Raw genomic sequence first — 19,768 nt, 5'->3', positions numbered from 1 at the left:
TTCTCCAAAAAAGCTTTCAATAATAAGGTGCAGTTCAGTGCAAACAGAGGGAAGATTAATTAGAGACTAGACATTTTATTAAAATCATCACAGAAACAGAAACAAACCACAAAGTTTTATTGTTGTTTGGTTTTTCTACTTCCAATTAAACAGGATTTCTGATCCCAAATACCAGAACACAGGTATGGCAGCCAAATCTGCAAGCATTTATTTTAATCAAATAAACACACAGATAATTGCTAATCTTATAATCCCTTCAAATTGTTAGTAACCTCCTTAATTAGATTACACATAATCCGGTCCTAACACCAGCAGTGTAAGTACTGATCTCTTGCCCTTAACAAATGTCTGTATTGCAACAGGGTATCAAGCATTAGATGTCAAAGCAACCAAAGTTTACACTTGCTTCAGAAAAGTAATTACTTTGCTTTGCAGTGCACGACCTTGCTTTGGGGTGCATTGACAAAAATTTTAAGTAAATCCAAAAAGAACAGGTTCACAACACAACTGTGACGATATTTTGAAAGCAAAAGCCATTCCTTAACTCAGCAGATGCTGATACTTCATCCATTTTACAACATGCTCTTTTGAGGAGGTCTCAGTTCCACTCATATTCAAAGTGAAAAATAATAATACTCACATGATCTAAAGGAACCGTTTCTGACGGTCTTTAAACTTCAGTATTTTTTAAAGCATTTCTAATATCTTGAAAATCCTCCAACAAATGGAAAACAAATCAAGAAGTGTAAGTAATAAACAATCATACGTCTTTAAGACATACATCTTCATTTACTGGTTACGTGTTGGATCTGGGGCTGCTCTGACCCAAATTCAGCTCAAGTGCCGCAATGCACTTCTGAGCAGATCTGGTGTCAAAACATTACATGGACAAATGCCAAATCATTTGGCATTTCTCAAAAGTGAGAAAATGGGGATGTTTCCAAATGGTTTTTATGCTTTTTGCTTATGTTTCTTCCCACCTCAGCACTGAGAAACTGTATGACGGGTTGTACCATGATACTTTGTGGATGTCCCAGGCCACCTCTGCCCCTCTAGACAAGACACAGCCACTACGTAGACTCACAGCTCATGCCAGTAGGAAAGAAATGATGACCAGAAGGATCTAAAGTAGTAATCTGAAGCATACTAAAAGTGCACTGAAAAACTGCTGACCTTTTCTTCAAAACTGACACCATCTTCAAGGTGAGTCACTTTCTCACAGAAGCTACAGGTAAGAGGGCATTTTAATAACTGTAGAACAAATGTACATAAAATAAACAAATGGTAAGATATTCTGACTAGAAGACAGCTTTGTACTTCCCTGCACTATTTTTTAATTTTGTCAGAACGATTAAGTATTTCAGATTTACAGAGGGACTAAGTCCAATGCAAGAAAAGCTTTGCCTTGGAATTCAACGGGACAGCAGCTCACGTTTTTTTAAAAGTTCAGCAATCTGTGAAAAATTTTGGATGTCTGGAGCCTGAACGAAGGTTTTTCCCTTAAAGCAAATGAAGACCCCGCTCTTTGCTCATTGCAGCCCAACTCCAAACACTGCAGAACTACTGTCCAACAGCACATGACATCGCATGGCATGTCTCTGTACTTAGAAAGTACAGAGGTGGCTTTTTATTCTGGGGAATCATCACACCTATGCCACTCTCCACAAGAGTAATTATCTTGCTCTTAAGAGTAACCTGTAATTTTTCTAAAATCCAACAGCTTTAGATACAGATTGTTAGCCCTCTCTCATATCTTCCAAGCAGCATGCTTAACACAGGATGCAATAAATGTAATAAATAACACTGTACCTAATAGTGGTTTTCCCTGCACATGACCTACGGGAACCATCAGCACACACCAGCACTGACAGGCTCCTCTGCAACCTCCACCAAGCAACCAGGAACAAGCCAGGCTCCATCTTTTCATTCTAGTGTGGCATGTTATCTTTTAAATAGTTCTCCTTATTATAATGTGGATGATCCTATGAGGACACTAGAACAAAGACATAACCTAGGTCACTTTCTAGGCAGTGCCTGCTGTCTGTCTGTAACTGCCATGGGCAATATCGTTTGGCACACCAATCCAGGGGCTGGTCTGTAAGCTGAGGGGGCCCCAGGCCACTCACTGCTTTATAAAGCAAGACCTGCACATTGATTTGTTGAAACAACTATGAAAGCTAGTACTGTGCTTAGGCCATGATTTGCCATCATTAATGCCAACCTGTCTTTTGAGCCACACAAGTGCTAGGAGGTATTGTCAATTATGCATGCAGAATCTGTTTTCCAATGTAATTGATATTCTTCAGTTCACCTTATAATGTTTTCTGTTCTGGCAAGGAATACAACATCGTGCAACACCGACGTCCTGCTTAATTATAGGAGGAGAATAAAAAAAAAGGTCAGAAAAATAAATTAAGCTATAGGAACTCACTCCTTTACCTCCCTACCCCACCTGTATTCTTTAAAAAAGTGTTTTTAAGATAAAATTTGCTTGCATTGAGAATCTGAATGACTACTGTCTTTATCTTTAAACATGACAGAGGAGAAAGGTGCTTGGAAGTAGAACACAGGAGAACAGCACTGGTGACCCAACTAGACTTTTCTGTATTTACTGCTTCAAACACAACTAATACCAATTATCACCAGAAGTCTGATAATAAGCTGGCTACAATTAAAATTTAGTATAGATACCACACAGATAGTGAATGTCAAAGACATGCCCATGCATGACACTGAAAGCACAATTCAATACAATGAGGAATATGAAGTAAAGCTCTACAAAGGAGCCAGTGCATTGTGGCATCATTATTTCTACTAAAATGACTAAAATTGTTAAGATAAGGAATGGAATGAAAGATATAACGAGAAAACAATGATTTAATATTAATAGATAAAAATAATATTGTTAAACTACACCCAACTGAGAAAATTGTGACATGACATGAAATACATATGTAGCATTTTGAAGGAAAAAAAAATGCATTTTGCATAAACCCACAACCGACAATTTTTAGGCAGTGTATATTCTCTGTAATTAGATTAGCACCAAATCTAAGCAAGATATATTTTATTCTAACTATCCCCAGAATATACATTCAAGTGATCAGGACTGCTCCAGCTAGCCACACATGTTTAGAGTTTTACAGATACACACTGATATACATCTGTATTGGTGTTGAAGAGCTTCATTCTGTTTCTTGTATCATCTACTGAGCATCTGAAGGAACATCCCTGAACACAGCAGGCCAAAGAAAACTGTGGAAGGAGTAATTTAGATAGAAATATATCAAAACTGAGGCCATGAAAAAAGGAAAAGTTTGCTTCTTTATAGTAGAAAAAAAATTCCATCTGGTTAGGCTGTGGGTTTTATCTGTTAGAAATTAAACAGGAAATTAATTTCTCCCCTTTCCCCTCTTATAAAAGCAAGGCATTTTTACTTATGATGCCAAAAGCTTGATATTTGTAGATTTGTCTGCCATCAGTCATTAATCAGCCTCATATAGTTTATAGGTAGAAGGACATTTCCTGACAGATACAGAAAACAGATTTAGAACTAAAGCCGAAAATTATATAAAGACAGATATATAGCTACACATCTTAGCACCCTGGAGTACATTTCCAAAAATATACTAGTCAAATGGTTATCTTCCTAAAAAAGCTGATTGCATAAGCATAATTACACTAAACACAAGTACCTGCACTATCTCTCTGCATGTTATAAATAGTTCAAAGTTACATTACACAGTCTTATTCTAAAATGCTATTGTTCTAAGTTCATGCTTTCTCTCACAATCCTTTCAAAAAAAGGCCCCCAGCTCTCACTGCTATCTCAAGTACTATTTTCTGCCATTGCTGTATAACTTGTTAGAATCCAAATACACTATTTCCCCTTTGCAGCCCACACTCATTATCCAAAGAAAAATTTCAGCAATTAAGAAAGTTGTTTGATCGTATCACTCTTTCCGTACTAATGGCCAGGATTCCTCTGCTTCCTTACAGAGTCTTAAATTTGTAACTCAACAACTTTTTGTCATCTTGAAAAAAACAACTGAGAGAGGTGTATATTTCAGAATGCAATTTATTCAAGTCATGGGGTAAGATCCTCTTCAGAGACCTTAAGTTGATACCACTGAGAACGATCTGCAAAAACCTCCTGCCAAGTACTAGCTGAGGGAAGCACTACCTGTAGGATGACTGCGGAGGTGAAAATGCTGGGTTTTTTTCCCTCTTGTCTTACTTTGTGACATAAAATCCCATTTACTGAATTTGTGCAAAAAGGACCGAATCTCAGCTTAGCAACAAGTAGAAAGTGAGCATAAAAAGCACTTTTAAGAGGAAGGAGATGAACTGTCTGTGCCAAGCATTGCCATGTAGCACTGTAAATCAATGCCAGTGCCACCACTCAGACAATCACCACTGTAAATAACACAAAACAGAATTTTTCACTAAGTGGTTAAATCCATCAGAGATAGGCAGCTGGTTGATACAAACTCCAATTTTAATTCATCTGTCATTTAAGGGTTAAAACCAGGGGGCAAATCTAACCCCAAGGAGGAAGCCCTTTGTCAGCAAGAGCAGTTTTGCTGTATGACACAAGCATGACAATGCTGTGGGAGGGGACCCTTTGCATGACGTATTGCTGACAGCATGGGCTTTGCTTAGAAACAGGGTACAGATGAGCTGTAGTTTGTACTGATGATGACAATCCAGATAATATCACCTCCTTGGCTCCACTTCTGCATGTTGCATACAAAGTATACAATTCTTCCCATATGTAGTATATAATAATGAACATAATTAAAAGCAAACCAGCTGAAATTACTTAAAGTTACTGAAATAACTACATATTTCTGAGAAAACGCAAGAGACTCAAACAAAAGACAATCCACAACAGCAAAAAACCACCTGTATGCTTTACTCAATTATTTTACACAAAATAAGGGTATTTCTGCTTCCTGTTGGGTATTTGTAACGAAGTTTATTTAATGTTTAATCCCATAGAGGCAGACTTCTTTTTGTCCTGCATGTAGTTTAGGAAAGAGGTGTCTACCCACATTTCAGATACTGGAGGAATTAAGTAATTTGTTGGGGTGGTCAGACGCTGGAATAGGTTGCCCAGGGTAGTGATGGAGTCACCACCCCCGGAGGTGCTCAAGAGGCATCTGGATCTGGGTGATACAATTTAGTGGTTACAGTGATAGTGCTGGGTGGACGATTGGACTTGATGATCTTAAGGGTCTCTTCCAACCTTGATGATTCTGTGATTCTAAGTAAACACACAGCTATGAGCTTATTCTACTCCAAGTGAAATTAATGCAGCAACCTGACCTTCTTCCCTAGAATGAACTCAAGCACGCTTTGCAATTCACCTTTGCAGTTCAGCAAGGTGTGTGGAATCTCCTAAAAACATCACATTTGAAGAAAAAGTAAAAGGGAGTTTCCAAATGTGTTAAGAAACAAGATTATTAAATCCAGTATCAATATTTCACATTATGAGAGTTGAGAATAATGGTGCAAGATATCAGGCAGCTAGAAACGAAGAAAGAAAAAGAGATAAAGAAGTGGAAATGCTGAACTAGAACTTATGAAACTCGCATTACAGAAAAAAAAAGACACCCACAGGATAGGTGCAAAACTATGTGAATGAGAAAATTATATTTCAGACATTATCTTCATGGTGATCCACAGGCATATAGAGAATTATTGCAGACATCTACTGAAATTTAAATTAGCCATCTCAATTATGGATAGCAGTATTTCTGCTATGTCAAGGCTTTAGCACTTGAGCCTTGTATGTTAGAAACCTGGCTATACTTAAGCTTCTTTTCTTCTGCACAGGTGCCCAGACTGGTTAGGTTAATGGCAGGCTGGGTGTGTCCAGACATTCTGCAATCGCACCTGTACTCTGTGTCAAAAGATTCTAAGAGCCTGAAAATGAGCTTGCGAGAAGAAATCCAGAAAAAAACTTCTGAAATACATACATGTGTGGAAAGTTAAGTCTCATGTATAGCAGCTTCTTTACCAGAGACTGTGGAACAAGAAAATCACAGATACTACAAGCTGTTTACAAACATTATGTCCTTGCATAGGTTTTGCAACTATATATAACAACGCAGGCTTTGATCTAGTTGTATTTAATTGACTGCACAATTAAAACAGTTCTATATGCCAAAGGTAATTTAAGCACTCATATGTTAACTCAGCATAATTTTAAAGAATCTTCTTCCTTTACAATTATATTGCCATATGTTAATATGATGGCTTTTAATAGATTTTTTATTTACATACGTCATAACTGACCCATTGAAAGACCGTATCCTAGTGAAGTAGCATCTGTTCTAAGTTCCCCTGTAGCTAGCAGATTCACAGCAACTATTGCTCTAACTTGCAATTTTTTTTTGCATCACTAAGAGCTCAATGCAATTACTTCCTAAGTAATCTCTGCTCTATGCTTCATTCAGTAAAATCTGTTTTATGGATGTTTTAGTGGTGAGCTGAGCTGTAGAAGCTATAATTTGTGAGCTGGATGTGACGTACAGCTTGGCTTCATGATGCCTCGCAGGCACACCATTTATTTATTTTGCTTATTACTGATAACAGTGAGGTGTGTGTTTGAAAGGCCGACACGGCATCGAGCGAGCAGGAGATTCCCCACCCTTGCTGCCTGCCTTGGTTTCCTCCCAGGGCTGGGACAGGAAGTGCGGTGGTTGCAATACACGCAAGTCCCAGCCCTTCATAAGCAGCGTCAGCACTGCAAAGGCTACTTAGTTTGGCCACAAACACGTAGGTGATTACTAACTTCTGTTTAAGTAGCAGATTTGCTAGGAATAAGCAGCAAGTTATTTGTTACAGAAAGCAGAACATCTTTTGCTAGCATTGGTAAATTCACAATTGCCCCTACTCTCCAAATTCTGATTTTCTGAGACCTAAAAACCCTACAGAAATTCAAGCTGAAGACAAACTACTTTCATGTGATTTATAGTTGGTTCAAATCAAAATGTTTTCAGCTTATTTATTTTTTGAAGTTACAATGGTAGAAGCCCTTCTAGCAAAACCAGACATGAGAACGTGTTTGCGGTTTGCATTTTGAAGGGGAAGAGATGGGTACTGGAGTAAGGACGCAGTGTCTGTTCAAGGGAACTGTGTGACAAGAAGCAAGTTCAGGGGTTTATTCAGAGATATTCATGGTCATATTTTCTTGTTGTATCTTATGGTAAGGCAGCATGGGACACTTGGGTTCTCAGTTCATGCAGCAACCGCAGATTCTGAGTTCAGCTGGATGCTCCCTTGCTTTGGCTACAGACATTTGAAAACATTTACTTATTACTACAAGGAAAGTTATTGATTTTTTCTTTCTATTTAAAGTGATAATTTCTATACAATATTTTTGCTATCTTTGAACAAGAGAATGTTGCACACATGGATTCTGGTGCAAAAAAATCAAACTAATTTCCTAAAAAAAAAAGCTAACGTGCTTGCAACATTCTTTAACGATTTACTGTTTCTACTCATTGTTTCTTAGCTCTTCCTACTCCCAACATTACATTCTATGTTGGTTTTTTTTTTTTTTCTGGCTGCAACTTTCCTAAAATATATTGGCTAAACCAAAATGTGGGTCAGATGAGGTTACAGCTCCTCTTTGACTATTACACTCACAATATCAAGAAGAATCCCAGCACCTATACAGCACTTGTGCCATGTCTGAGGTTCCTAAGAGCTCACCCATATCATTGTTCTTTCCAAACCCAGGTGTTAGCCTGAGCGACCCTTCCCCCAGCCCAGGGGAAAAATCTGGTCAGGAGCAGTAGGGAAGTAACAAGAGGGACTCGCACTCAAGAGTTCTTTTGTGCCGCTGCTGACACAACTGGCATTGATGTTTGCATTTGTCTTGATGTGCCTATTGTGTATTAATCTCATCTAACCCTTTTTTTGCATAGGCTGCTATTGTAGGGAAATGGTATTATTCAGCTTAGGCTGACATCCTTTCCCCTAAGTCACTTTTTCATAGCTATTTGCATTTACTGTAAGAGGAACAATCACTCTCCCATTTCCCAGGCTCCTGAAAGAGAAACCCCAACAAATTCAAGCCCTGTAGTTCATTAAAATACATGCACCTGCAACAGGATCAATACAGGATGCATCACCTGAACAGATGGTTTTCAGGAAGAAGGGAAGCAGCCTGTTTGTTTTTTTTTTTTTTTTTTTTTTAACTACCAAGTGAAATGAAAATTTTCAACACCTTTTTTAACCCTCATAAAAGCTGTGTCTCAACTGCTTGAGTAACAATAAGCTGATGCTATACACTGACCATAAGCTTTCATTGCACATGGCCTTGGCAAGTGATTCTAAGTAACAGACAGACAGTCTTGAAATTACTGAGTCCATTTGTGCTTTCAATAGCATGAGGACACATGGAAACCAAAGTAAACGAAGTAAAAGTTAATCTTTGAAAGGTTCAGCGAGTATTTACTTAGGTTAATGTATAATTTCTGAGGACAGATGCATTTCATGCGAAAAAATCCACAAAATAATAAAAATACTAATTACAAATGCAAAACCTCACAGATGAATATGCCAACCCAATTCATGTGTAAGAGTAAAGTATTTGCTCATATTGCTCTTCTGCTTGCTGAAAAGCAACATCTCACATGCTGTAAAGCAGTGCTTTCACAGCAAGGACATCCCCTATGCAGTGGCTCTGCAGACAGATGCATCTGCTTTTGCTATGCTTACGTATTTTTAGACAACGATTACACTTGATAAAAGATACAGAGAAAATGTCTAAATAAAAGAGAAAATGTCTAAATAAAATGCCTAGTGGTAAAGACTGCATTGAGTGAGACAATGGGACATCAGGAAACATGGACTTCTTATTAGGCTCCCATGTTTGCAAAATAGGAAAATCTCCTAAGAAACGCAGTCGGTGCATTTGCTTCTCTCATGAGGCTTTGATTTGGGTTCTTTCGGTACCTGAAGCTTGTTTTTTGACAGCGCCTTTGTTTTGTTTACAGCACATTGCTGGGATACTCCCTTTGATTCAGCCTGACACACGTGACGCTCCGCCAGCTTCTGTTCTGCAGTGCTGCTGCTGCTGCACTAAAAATAGCTTCTGCTTGCTTTGGCTCCACATCTAATTTATGGAAACTCGCAGAAAAAAAGGCCCCTGTTAGTGGGTGAGCGACGTACGATTCTACAGCTTGTGCTGTTAATCTCACTTGGCCTCCTGAAATGCATTGCCGACAATTTAAAATTTAAGCCTGCAGTTAATGGTGATTAGGGGGAAAGAATATAATGCTTAATATATTTAACTTATTTTTACGGTACTTTAATGATAACTTAACTGAAAATGTCAAGAAGTTGGTATGCTAGGTAAAAATGCCTAAAATTTAGAACAGAAATTTATAAAGGGCTTTGGGTTAAGTGCTGTAAGGATTTTCTTAATTAGTTTACAAATTACAGTAAAATTACAAACCTCCTATTTGCTATAACAGCTTTCAGATGTTCTATACAAACTTCTTCATTGTGCCATAGAAGTAATCATGTAAATATGTCCTTGAAGAGATGCTGATTTTAAAAACTTTGCCACAAAACCTGACTCTGTCTTAAACAACATTTTGCAACAATATAAGTCCGAAATGCATCTTTCTCTGAAAAAAATCAAAGTTTATGTTAAAATTCAAAATCAAAGTAAGTTCAAGAAAGTTGTTATATTTCTTTCTACAAAAGAAGGGGTTTTAATTTTCTAAAGCATAATTTTTTGGATGTTCATTCATAGCACTGTGTCTAGGAGTGTCACCAGTTGAGCTGAAGTTAGTTTCAAAGTTTCAAAGGAAAACCAAATCAGAAACAGAGATGGTAAAAGTCTGGTATCTGTATTAATGCACTATTTGTTTAGCAGCTTAAATCTAAGAAGAGAGCAACACTGAAGTAATAAAAAAATAAAAATTCCAAAACTGAAAAGGAAGGCTTGTTTTAAAAGTTTTTAGAGTGAGTAATGAGGGCGATAAGGAAATTTGGATTCAGATTTTATTTTAAATAGAACTTTTAAGTTAAGGAAAACTGGCTATCAGCAGCTGAAGCAGAAAGAGATTTCAAGGCTTTATTCTTGTAAAAACTAGCAAATAAACTGTCTGGCTTTGTCCAGAAAGGCTCCCGGCATAAATTTAGCAGTCCGTTTGCAAGCTATCAATTTTAGGATTGGTATCTAAACTGTTATCCAAGTAGGGACATTACTTAGCAACTACCATGGCTAAAAAGGAATTTTCATAAGTCTCAAGAGAGGTTATGAGTTATTGACCAAAAAATTCCAACAGAATCCTGAAACCAGTTTAGGCTGGATACAGTTAGCTGCTTATGATTTACATGACTAAGTAATGGTCACAGTGAGTCTATATCAACCTATTTATGTAAAAAATACTGTGCTATGTTACTGTTAGAAGGTCTTTAATTGAACAGACAATTACTGACTTCAATAAATCTTTTTATGCAACCATTTTTCTTTACATCCTGCCATGGTGAGGAGAGGAAAGGACAAACAAAACCCGTTACATGCATATTTTTTCAGAAAAAGGGTACAGGCTAAGAGAAGAATGAAAAACAACAGCTCTGCAGCACAGTTTTTGTATGCAACTGTGTGTGATGGAGAGGAAGAAAGCAAGGAAATGGTATGATTTAATGCTCGCAGGAGTGTCATTTTCCTTTTTACCCCAACCATTGAATTCTTTTATTTTCAAGGAGTTCAAACCCAGAGCTCTAAAAGCCTCTTTTTTTCCTTTTTTTTTTTTTTTTTCAATCTGGGGCATATAAACACGAAATTCTGTTTACATTCTTTATTATAAACATGTATTGAAAATCCTTGGTCTATCTCCAACCTCGAATCAGTTTGATAGCATTCAAATCAATGTTTACAGTCTGGCACTTGTTGCCTTTGCAGCCTCAGCTTTGTGCCTTTATGTTGCTGATAGAAGCGTGAAGCATAAAGTCCCACAGCCTTGCACTGCAATTGCTAGAAAGCAAATGAGAGATGGGGTGTAGCTCTGAGGCCCTAAGATTAGGAGAGTGGAGGCAGCCATCCCTTTAACCATCTCACACCCTGCTCTGTTCATCTTCCCTATCAGCGCCAGGATAACAGCACGTGAATACAAAGCTCGGCCCTGCCTTAATATAATTCTGAACGTTACATAAGTGCTTGATAAACAGAGCAGGCAGCTAGAAATGAGATAACCTAGCCATGTGTATATTCAGCTGACTGCTTACTTAGATACCTAGCTCATATGCTGTGATTATGATAAAGGGCAAGAAAATGGCCATAAATACCAACCGCTAAAGGCATTCTCGGTTCTTTTAGGACAACTTAGTTTTTAACATCATGTGTAGAATAAACTTGTCAACATGTTAAATATGGACAGATTACCCTTTTTATTTCCTTTTCCCTCTCCTGCTTCTGAAGAGTAACGTGGTTGCCAATACAGGAAGCGTTCCAAAACCATTTTCTGGCCTACCCACAGTGACACAGGACAGGTTATATCTTTTACATGCACCTTTAAAAACGTGCTACAAACTAAATGATACTTCTTGGCTTTGTGAACTTAATTCCAGATAGTAATTATGATGAAAGTTGTCAGATGCCTTATCTAAATATCCCACTACACAAAATACGTGTGCAGAGTCACGGAAGATCCCAGGAAAAACCTCAGACACAACCTCTAATGTATACCTTTCCCGGTCAGGTGAGAAACATTTAAAGCAATGTCAATTGTATTTGTTGTCTTATTGTTGAATGAAAATAAAAGCATCAGGCTGTGAAAATAAAGGCTATGAAAATAAAAGCAAACGGAACCATCTTCACACAGACAAGCAATTATTCCACACAATATGGTTCACGTCAATTAAAAACTTACTTTTTGAAAAGTTTACAAATACCTTAAACCAAAAGCATGCTGCTCCAGAACAGCAGCTAGAAAAGCCAGAGAAAGGAAAGAAAGAATGCATGGAAAGTGCTGATAAAAAACTCCCAAACAAAATGAAACAAACCAAGAACCCCAAATGAGAGTTTAAACATAAGCTACGCTTCTAGAAATGTTATCTTAGCTGTACTAAAAATATACATCAAAATGCCCACTACTGCTATCTGAAGCATCCTTCTGTTGGGCCCTCTTCCTTTGGAGCAAACAAAGTCATAGTAATAACTAGCTTTCTTCCAACTTCCCCTGTGAATAAGATCTGGTGGATATAAGCAGTCAACCATTGCCACCAGTTCTACAAACTTCCACATTTCTCTAACCCTATTCATTGTCTTGCCTTATAATATTTCTAAGTGGTTTAACTGCACATGCCAGTATTTTTCATAACTCCTTAAGAGGGTGGCTGTTATTTCTCACCCGTCAACATCTCAGGTCAGACAGGAGGCATTGCCCAAAAGTTACACATTTCTTACAAAGTCCAGAAGAAAAAGACGACTCTAATCTTTTATATTCAATATATTTGATTTGTAGTTTCTCAAATATTACAACTTTTTTAGAACCACAAATCATTTTTTGGCTGCTCTACACTAAAAAAAGGGAAGCACATTCTCCCATCTGGCACATGAAGCAGTGTTTTTCATGAAGATGGTTTTCAGGGATTTTTTTTTTTTTAATTGACAAATAAATCTAAATTTTTATACATGTGTCCCTAACTGATGGAAGGAAATTGCTTGCCATTATATTTATCTTGTAGCTACAAAACATGCCCTGTGGCCATCTGGTAATCTGCTGCAGAGTTGGGGTTGATGAAGCAAAGGGATACAGAGACATGTTTAATGACCTCTCTCCTTTGGGGACAGAGAAAGGTTTATTGACCAATTCTATGCTCAAGCATGGGAAGAAACAGAGACCAAATTTATCTATGCATGACATTTTAAAGGACTGCCATGGCTCATGCAATCACCTGTGTCAGGATGCATAAGGAAGGACCTTTATTAGTGATCTGCAGTTTTCTAAACTGAGAGAACTCAATTTTTTACTAACTTTGGGATTAAGTGGTGGAGTCCAGCTCTAGAGGGCCAGGGACTACTCCTCAGAACTAAAAAGTCTGGTGGTAGCTATGGCTGTCACCTTGAAACGTAGTCAAGAAACTGGCTGCTGCAGCAGATATGCCAGGCAGGCCTAAGGACTTTAATTTCTCCCAAGTTCCTATATTGTAAGCAGTAAAATAAAAGCAAGCCAATACAATACACATGGTGGTAGTGTACCATGCTGTGAGATTAACATAAGACATGGCATATTTGTGAATTACAAATGTTGGTTGGTACAACTCTGCAAAATGCAATCAGTACTTCCCATAAACAGCTACTGTGGAATTCAAATGTATTACCATTTGTGCTATACCTTTTAGCCCTCAGAAATTATTCTTGTAAAATAACCTCTGAATTTCCAGAAATATGTTTGTTTTAGGAGGACTAGCTGCCACACATGCACAGATCAGCCAGTATATGGGCAAAGCCTCCTAACATCAGCTGGAAAATCCACATTAAAAATAGCAAGGATGGTTGAAAATCCAGTGACAACTCTGAGAACTGCTTAAACATGAAACTTAAATAAAGATGTGATTTACGCTGGGACTACTCGCTACATGACAAAGAAAACAGTATAAGCCTCACCAGTGGAAAACAAGTTTACATTAAAATTGTTATCATTATTAATTGCTTGCCTTTCCAGTTCTATCATATCACAAATAAAAGATGCAGATGTTTTTCTAGCAGCTTTCAACTACCAACCAAAGCAACTGGAAGAAAAAACATATTTTAAGATGATGAAGTATTATATATGAAAGTGAACCCCTACACCGTTTGTGTTTTTACACCAGAATGGATTCCCCTATAAAAATCAAAGCCACGCAAAAGAGGCTTTTTAAAAGGTCAGATCAAGTAACAGACCTAAAAAAACACAAACAAAAAAGTAAAAAAGACAGACAACTGAAAAAAGGATATTTCTGAACTACAAAACAAAGAAAATAATTTGAACTTTAATGACAAGCTTTTTGATTCTTCTGAAAAGTCCCTTTTCTTTCTGAAAGTCTTCTCTAACTGCAAGGAGATTATGCTGCACTGTCTGCAGTAGATGGGACCAACAGAAGAGAGTGGCTGCACTGGTTGCAAGAAGAGAGATTGCAGTGGGGCTGCTCCACTGCTAAGAATGCAAAAAGTCATCCCTGCCACAGCCTGTAGGTGGGGGAGATTACTGAGTATGTTTCTCCAAGGCCTTGTCTGCACTAGAATGAGCCTTTCTGGAAAACCCTCTTAGGAAGAGCCCTTGCATCAATGCAGCCATGTTGATTAAGGGTGTGACTCTTTTCATGCTCCTCTTCCAATAAAACCTGAGAGAAAAGGCAAAGCCTTTCTGTAAGGCACAGTCCACCCAGGTCTATTGCTTTGCATGCCTAAAATGGACAGATGGCAGATGAAACTGTAATATAATTTAATCAGCAGGAAACTAAACAGCATATATAATCTTAGCAGTCAATCCTACAGAAGGAGACTCCATTCAAAAGCTGCCAACTGCACTGTATTTATTAAAAGAAGAGATGCCTTCCTGTATCTATTCTAAATGCAATAGCCACAGATTACATTGAGTTATCAGTTTTAGAGACAGATTATTGCATCTAACAATTCAGAGTCCCAAATTTTCTCCCCAAATCATTCTCCCTAGGCTGCTGAATCACTGGAAATCCATGATAAACAGCTCATGCATGAACTCTTCTAAGTGATATGATGGATATGCTGGCCTGTTGCCTTCACTGATGCTTCTGAAATGCACTCTGAACTAACTACTGAGTAACCTTTTAAAGACAATATTCTTTGGCAAGGTAAATACGTCTGAGTGCTTTCTTATCAACTAGTGTGGCTCCTCTCAAGCATTCTTCATGGAAGACACTATTTCTATTAAGAGGAGCTTTGAATCTGAACTTTGGATGGCTGTATTATGTTTGTTTTACATAGTCTAAAGCAAATAACCCTCAAAGCCATTACTGGAAAATATCTACATAAATATCTACATTGTTCCCAACAATTCTACAAGCATTAATGTTAGTCATAGACTTACCACATTTAAAAGCTCTTTGGTGTCTGTATTTCTTAATGAACAACTCAGGTTTTGTCTACATTTGGCACACAGTAAAAACCCATTGACTCCTGAACACGGTTTTACTGTTATTACAGATAGGGAAAACGGTTCTTAATGATGTTTGAATTGGTCACATTTTACACAGTGGTCCTTACAAACATTAAAGAAAAACTATGGGCTAATCATTTTCCAACATGGTGTATTTTATCACATGGACAAAAAGTTGAGCTGGTTAGGGAAAAACGTTCAATAATTTTCTAAATTTCCCCCTCCTGTTTAGAGGATCTTGCAACAATCTGTGCATCACAGATTAGACAAGCTAGTTATGTTGCTTTACTTGTGTTCTTAATTTTAATGTAAATATTTTTCTAAAAACTTGAAAACATCTGCAATATTAAACAAAATTTTAAAATATTTAAATTATAAAGTGGAACTAAAAGATTTTGGCTGCATTCATTTTACTTTCACTAAATCTGATTTATTAGTATTCACATCCTAGTTCTTATAAACTTTCAATTTGCTCTCATCTAAAGCTGTAGTGAAATGGAGCAGAGTTCATTTGATGTGCTGTACAAACAGCATTGAGAAGGACCAGACCTGTATGTGTAGCACACCAAACACTTTCCAGGAAGTACCAAAGCTGTACTGATATTTTCTAGACAGAATAATGATGTCTTTGGCAAAGAGAGGCACCAACAATTATTTCACAGCAATGAGAAGGACAAACTGGTATCTATGACTGCACTGTACTGAAAGAGCCTATGACTCCTCCATAATAACCTTTAATATAAAACATGGTAACAGGTTTTACAAGATCTTAAAGAAGGCACTACCCTTTTGTTTCCACAGAGAGCTAAACTGAAATACATGGATAAAGTATCCAAGGCCAAACCAGGTAATGCGCTCCCCAGCAAAGCGACATCTCAAAGCTCTTTTTCCTGATCTAATTTGCCCTTTTGCCTCCACTCTGTAAATAAGGAAGATGAAAGTCATAAGAAACTGAAGTAATGCATAACAGATACCAAAAATCAGCATGATACATGATTACAGCCTACTGTGAGCAGTTCACAAATTGAGGAGAATTCAAACAATAGCACATGTTCTGTGATTTGGACATTGAGAATTCCCCGGACTCCTTTTCCGATGAGCAAGCTATTGAGAAACACTGACATTTGGGCAATAAAAAACACACCAAGAGAACACTGATTGCCCAATAGCACTGCCATGGTAGTTTTCCTAGCTGTAAACCAATTCCCCCCTTCATCTCCACTGCTGATTTGTCACAGCTTTTTTAACCAGTGCTAACAACAGGCCATTCACATTACTGTGCATTGTATCACACAGTTTCAGACTGATCCTTAGAAAGGCACCTAACTGTATCTCAAGCTACTAAAAAGCAAAATAGAAAGCAACCTGCCATGATTTCCAAAAGACAGTGAGTAGAGGATAAAACCCCAACAAAATAAAACTCAAACAAGAGAAGAGGAATGCTTTCAATTTAGTCCCATTCTTTAAACAGAACAGAATATTACAAATAGAAGAGCCAAAAGATTCGCAAACCAATACACTTTCACTAAGTGGGCTTACCAATAAGCTGGTGTAAAACCAACAAATAAGATCAGTGAAAAAAACAGTTTCCATATAATTTTATCTTACTGTAATCAAGACAACTTACAACAGCAGAACAATAATCAGCCTTGAGCTTTGTGAACGGAATGCAGTGCAACATGGGCACAGTCATTCTAAGAAACCAAAGCCAATTTACTTCTAATTCAATCTCACACAAGAACAGAATGTCATGCAGTGACTTAAAAGGATTTTTGTTTCTAAAATGGCAAAACACTGCTGCTTGTGATATTCTAGGAATACGCACAATACTGGACTGTCATACCTTGTTTCAAAGTCTGCAGAATGTCTCTTGCATTATCTGACTACAGTGTGAAGCTACAGATTTGGCTCTATACCACATCTCAGCACACTCTTCTGAAAGGCACGCCCCTTAAATAGTCCATGAAATATTTATGAGCTGGAGACTAAACTGTGCAAAATAAGGAACTAAGAGGCAGAACCCCATCTGATGCACCAACTAGGTAGGGGGGAGGAAGGGGAGGAGAAAAAACAGTTTATTTCCAGAGCACTTTTACCTTCTCAAGTTGGTAGGAGATCTGGATACAGAATATTTCTCCCCAGAGAAATATTTCTCTGGGGAGAAATATTCTGTATTACCTACACATCTGTAACACACGCACTGTTGCTCACACAACCGTATGTACAGAAAAATATGGAATTTTCACTGCAGAAAACTGCAATTGGTAAGTCACTTCCAGCTCAGAGCACCAAATAAGGTATGCAGATGAGTGAGACACAGATCTGAATGGATACTTGCAACTGTATTACATTTACCTCAGAGGAGAGATGTGTTGAGAAAGGTCTTGAGTTTAAACATGTGAGTAGCTCCTGGGAAGAAACGCAAAACCCAATCTGGGGCTCCATCATGAAATAAAAAAGACAATGACACAGCTGCAAATAAAGGGAAGCACCTCTTCTGCACAGCCAGTTGCCCTGGTTGTGCTGTGCACTGTCTCCTGACGCAGCCCATGCCACTCAAAACCTTCCACTGTTGATGGGAAGCATTTTTGTTGCTTTTCTTGTTCTAAGCATGCTGAAAGTTAAGCAATTCCATAGCTTTCCTTTCCTTCCCACTCCTTATTGGTCTCCAGCACACAACAAACAGAAGATTAATTTCAATGTCCTCTTCTATTTTCACTTTGAGAAACAAGTAAGATTTGATTATTCCACCTCTTGGCAAGAGAGAAATAAATGAAGAGTCCTCACATTCCTCAGAAATGAACACAAATGCCTCATCCAACTGGGCACTTGAAGAACTTCAGCTGAGGCCATATAATTGGAGAAGAAATGCTTCTTTTACTTGAAAAGGTAGTTTCTTACAGACAAGAAGACTTCACACAAATAAATATTTTAAAGGCTTATGGTTCTAGGAAGTTTGTATCCTGAAGCCAGGTTCTACTTGTAACTTTATTTCTGAGAAGGAGATATGTTACCTACCTACTTTAAAACTATTTAAAAGCAGAAGTGCGTATAAATCTTAATCTTTGATTTGTCAATAGTTTGAATATTTATGCACACTGTGCAACATTTGGGAATTTTCAGCATACGTCAATGAGAGTTTCTGATGGATTCTTTTCACTTGAGAATCATGAAGCAAGAATGGATTTACTAAAAAAATGAAAACACCTGTTCTGAAAGAAATGGCCATTTCTTCCCCTTTTCTCCTGCTGGTATGATTCATCTGATTACATCAATAAATAAAGTAGAAAAGTATGAAATTATTAAAAAAAAGGTCAAAGAAGGATTGGGAATAGTAGGTAGATAAGCCAACATTACATACCCAAGCAGATATCCAAGACACCTCACTGTGACTGACCAAATTGACACATTACCTTCTATCTCAAGAGCCCAGAGGCCCATATCATAGCAAATGGTCAATCTATCAAGAATAAAACAATGAACAAACAAAACAGAGTAAAGCAAGAAACGGATCTGCAGATATTATCAGTAAGTGGAGAGATAAAAGGGAAATATGTCAGCCACCACATTTAGATCAAGACCACAAGACAGTGTATACTTAAACAGAGGAAAAGGGCCAATGCAACTGAAGTCCAAACATGATGAATTCTGCTAGGAAGACTTCTAGTCTGTGTGGAATAACTGTTAAACACATGTAAGGTGAAAAAGCTCCAGAAAAAACCCCCAGCTTTTATGTTTAAATCTCTCCAAAACAGTGTGATAGTAAGCTATGACTTTGACTCCATTTCAAGAGAGAAAACTGATGAAACATCAGCAATTCATAATTTTTCAAGGGTTGGAGAAAGCCACTGACTCCTCTGAAGAAGTCATGATCTATTTCACAGGTTTTGAAGGACTTCTGTAGACAGGGAAATACTGAGTGTTGTGTTTACAGAGCACTGTTCTTGACAATCATTTTTTGTAGTGAGCTTATTCTCTGTTTTGCAGGCAATGAGGACAGTAGCACACCTGTTAAAAGAGAAATTCCTGCCCCAGTACTCTGAGGTCCACACTAAACAGACAACTGCCATCAATCCCATTAGAGGCAGAATGAAACTGGGACTTTTTACTTGGAAAACTTTTACTATTTTTCCTCTGGGAAAAAGTGTAGTTGTGCTTCTAGCCTACTAGTGCAGATAATACCCATCTTCTGAAACAATGAGGCTGAATGAGACGAAGAAACCTGTCTTGACTGTGAGAAAAACACTTGCTTTAAGCTCAACCACACATGCTGAAGGGTTCAGAAGATCAAATATTTTGGAACTGTCCTTCAATAACTTCCTTTCTAAAGAAATTCACAGAATGCCTATATAAGGTTACTTTTTGCTAGATTTTTTTTCTTTGTTGTTATAGGTTTTTTTCCCTATATTTCAGTTGTAGTCTTCTATAAATTTCTGATAACTTCACAGTATCCATACTTATTTCAATTTTATTGTAACTGCCTTTTAGCCAGACTAGCTAATTGCTCAGAATGTAACTGTATATTTACACAAGTTCTGAAGATTCACCTGCGCTGTGCTCCTTGTATGGTATGGACATAGATGACCTCACTAGTAAAGTTTCTCTTTTGTTGTTCCCAG

The 19,768-nt window shown here is 37.6% G+C and overlaps 1 protein-coding gene across 5 annotated transcripts in view; it reads right to left on the bottom strand.

The window, feature by feature from the left end:
* Positions 1-19,768, bottom strand: part of GNAL (G protein subunit alpha L) — a 193,773-nt gene that overhangs the window by 27,256 nt on the left and 146,749 nt on the right. The window lies entirely within an intron of this gene.

This window comes from Chiroxiphia lanceolata, chromosome 1 (genome assembly GCF_009829145.1).
Source record: "Chiroxiphia lanceolata isolate bChiLan1 chromosome 1, bChiLan1.pri, whole genome shotgun sequence".
NCBI classification, from domain to species: Eukaryota; Metazoa; Chordata; class Aves; order Passeriformes; family Pipridae; genus Chiroxiphia; species Chiroxiphia lanceolata.
This window is presented reverse-complemented; position numbering and strand designations above follow the sequence as displayed.